The sequence below is a fragment of the Pteropus vampyrus genome, unplaced genomic scaffold (assembly GCF_000151845.1).
Source record: "Pteropus vampyrus isolate Shadow unplaced genomic scaffold, Pvam_2.0 Scaffold53, whole genome shotgun sequence".
Classification (NCBI taxonomy): Eukaryota; Metazoa; Chordata; class Mammalia; order Chiroptera; family Pteropodidae; genus Pteropus; species Pteropus vampyrus.
In genome coordinates, this window is record NW_011888834.1 from 5,239,786 (window position 1) to 5,243,876 (window position 4,091).

The window sequence follows — 4,091 nt, forward strand, 5'->3', positions numbered from 1 at the left end:
CTCACAAAACATCTTAAAGGCGAAGAAAGGATTACACTAAAGGCTAAACTCTGAGACAGGTTTCTGTGTGCTGCAGGCCAGTTTCCTGGGGCTTATAGTCTTTTTGCCTGACTGTAGAGGATATCAGAGGGCAACATGTCTGTCATGAAATAGGACTAATCAGTTTGAGTTTACATTTAAAGCAAGTGAATTAATTAAGACAGTGTGTGCAACAGTCGTCGGATAGGTTTTTCAACATGCAGTCGGAGAAGCTTCTACAGTTGAAAGTCTTTGTATGGTTCTTCCATGAGCAATGTCAAAACCAAGAAGTCTTCACAGAGAATGTAAGTAAATAAATCGTCGCATTGATGAGTCCACACTGAAGCTAGTTACTCTTAGTAAAATGTTTGCACGTATAAAACAAATGGACAGTTTTATCTTAAAAGGAATACAGTTCTATATGGGTCTAATGAAAAAAATGAAGAAGGAAATAATGCTGTATAAATACCATTAACAACAGCAAAAAAGTAAAATAACAAAGAATTATATGACACAGCTTATTTCCCCTCTTCAATTTGGTTAGCCAGGCCATTTAGGCTAAATTCAGTGTCCAATAAAATGTTAATACTCTAGCCGCCAACATACCCATTTTTATTGTAAAATCAGCATAATGTATTGGCTAAGAATGAGCTCTATGTAATTACACAGCCTGCTCTAAAATTGGAGTTCTACCACTTACCAGCTATTTACTTTTGACAATTTTTATAGCTGTCCTAACCATCAGTTTCTTTATTTTTATAATAGGGATTATAAAAATCTCTACCTTTTGGGTTTTTTGTGAAGATTCAATAAGAAAAGTCATGTAAAACATTTATTCCTCATATGTCATACATTGTACTCAACATTTTAAATATATTTCATTTTAATAATTTCATTTTATTATAAGCTAGTTCTAATTTTTGAATGCTGCATATTAATAGCTAACATTTATTAAATGTTGCTAGACACTAAACACTAGACAGTTCAAAGTCTTTAGATGTCTTAATCACTCCACTATACTGAATCTTCGCTAACAATAAGTTAATTAGCTATGAAAAAAATAATTTTGTTAGCTGTTAAATTTGGCTCAAACTTCCTGGGGAAAAAAAAAGAACCCAAAGAGTGAAATCATGTAGGCCATGTAATTCTCAACATCTGATAGACAGAAGTCATAAAATTTGCCGTCTCATAAGTTTGTGGTAAATAACAAAAGACATTATATGCATAAAGTGTTTTGAAAGTAATGTTACTTTCTGGTTTCATATAGATGATAGTATTAAAAAAATGAGTGCAAAAGTATGTAATCTTTCTATATAAGTAAACACGACCTAAGTAAACAAAGCTAGGAAAATAAAGTGGTAAGGAATTGGGTGAGCTTAGCCAAATAAGAAGATAAATGTCTAGGAAAGGACATTTCTCACTCATTGGAGAGACAATCAATACTTGAAAGCATGTTTGCAGAAGAATCACTTTATATTTGATCCACCTTCTCTGAACTCAAGGACAAGACATCGTTGTTGGTGGATTGCAAATTCTATGTTTGATGAAGAGATGGGCTTCTTCGATCTTGGTCGTGTATGTCAAGGTTCTTAGACGTAATATCTTGAATCCGAGCCACTTTTGTAACAAGTATAACTCATGGAATCAATTTTATTATTTTTTATAAGACTGTACAAATTCTTTAGCATTCTATCCTTTCTTAATTTTAACAACTTGATGGCTTTGGCGGATATATTAGGCACTATTTAATGGCTATGAATAATATCTCATTCTGGCAAGTAGCCCAACTGTAAAAAAAGTTATCAAATTTAATCAAGACAGAATCGCATATACCTCACTAATGAATTTATTGATTAAATTCTTATAAGAATTAAAATTCTTATAATTCTTACTATGTACCAGGTACCACTTCTAAGTACTTCATATATATTTACTATTAACTTCGACAGCCATAATCCTATGAAGTAATTACCACTGTTATATTTCCTTTTATGGATCAGGAAACCAAGGCATAGAAAAGTTCAATAACTTTTCCACATCACTCCTGTAGGGAGTGGAGTTGAGATCTGAAGCCAGGCTGACTGGACCCAAAGGCCTCACTCTCCACCGCTACTCTCTACCACCTCATACATTTTGTTGTGTAAGATGCAAAATGCAAACTAAATGTGAAAGTTTGAACTTCAAAGTTGCTTCCTTGGTCTTCCCCGAGGAATCAGTTTTGTACCTGATTACTATGTTCTTTCTTCTTCGTTTATCTGTATGACTAATTCCTTCTTATGTTTAAATGTTACTTTACTGTCAGGAAGAAATAGTCACTCTTTCCTCTGTGCTCTCTCGTAATTTGTACATTCCTCTAATTATAGCACTTTGCACATGGATCCTTATTTTGGTTTGCGTCTTTCTCTCCCTACTGCACATAAGCTTCTTTACTGTAGAAACTATGGCTTTGTGATCTCAATGCCTAGTGCAGAGGAAGGCAGGAAGGAAAGAGAAAGGAAGGGAGAGAAAGAGAGAGGAAAAAAGGAGAAGGGAAGGGAGGAAGAAAGGGAGGGAGGAAGGAAGGGAAGAAGGTACGAAGGAAGGAAAGAAGAAAGGAAAGAAAGAAAGGGGGAGGGAGGGAAGGAGAGAGGAAGGAAGGGAGGGATTTGATTCTTCTCTTCTCCATATGAATCAGGATTGTGCTTTAATAGGCATTGTATTCAGGAATCCTCTCCATTTAGATGACTCAGATATAAAGAGGGCCTATATAGGGCTGTAAATTTATCAGCAAAGCAAGGAAATATGTTTTAAAGTAAAAAAAAAAAAAAAGAATTCTGCAAGGAAGAGGAAAAAGAGAATAAAATAAGGGAAGAAGCAGAAGCATCTTGAGGATATTTTGAAACTGCTGAGACACGGGAAAGAAAGCCAGCTCCCTCTCTCCTCTACTCTTGTTTAAGGGAAATACTTCGCTGATTAAAACAGGAGCTGGATCACTTCCAAAAGACTGCATCGCTCTCTATTTATTACCTTTATTCAACCTACAGATTGAGGTTTGCAAACATGTCACTCGTTCAAATACTTTGAGTCTTGGGGACAGGCTTCAACTACAATTAATTTCATCCCTTTGCTGACTACAGCTACGATCCCTCTGCCCTTCACCTGTTTTGCTCTTTTTCTCCCATTCACAGCTTTTACTGACTTAATCAATGGAATCATATACTATAGCCTCACAATTCCATTTCGTTTGACTCAGACTCATCATCTGTTCTCCTAACAAAAATTCTGGTGACCTCTACTTCTAAAGATCTTAAGCAATGGTGCTGCGAAATTCTTTAATTTCTTCTTCACTGCACCATTCTGTAGGTGCCCCACCCGGGATGAATTTGTGTATCATATTAACTTGTTCTCGGTTTCCCTTGTAGCCGTATATTGAAGCAACATTTTCTACTTTGACAGTTTTTTCAATTGGGCCAAAGTTTTGCTTAACTTTCCAATAAATGTCATCTCAGTGCCTAAGATGGATTGGTTTGGAGGCACCCAAAGCCATTACTGGCCTGGCCCAGTTCCTGGCAACAGAGCCCATGTAGTGGAGCTGGCAATGCAGAGCCTGTGTATTTGTAAATAATGAAATGAGGAAAGCTATTTATGACTGCAGTATATTTAATCCATTAATCTAATAGACTTTTTAAAAGCCAATCCCCTGCTTTGGTCTCTCTGGAATAGAAAAGCCATCTCTACCAACCCAGAACAATTTATTAAAAGCTTAAGAGAAAAAAGCGGGGGGAGGGGTATGCTCCTCCTTGTGATGTCCCTTGTTTCCATTTTTCAGGTCTATTTTTACTATTTTTTTTCCATGTGTGATTTTATATTTATAAGGTCTAGATGCCTCATAAACATAACTTTGAAATAAAATCGAATATTTCCCTCTTTTCCAAATTTTATGCTAAAATGATGGGTTTAGAAACATGGGTTTCAGATTTAGGTAGCTTGAATTCAAAGGCTAGATGTGTCACCAAGTTTCTTGGTAAAGTCGATCAAGTGCCTTAACCTCCCTAAGCCTTAGTTTTCTCATCTGTTAAATGAGAATAATAATA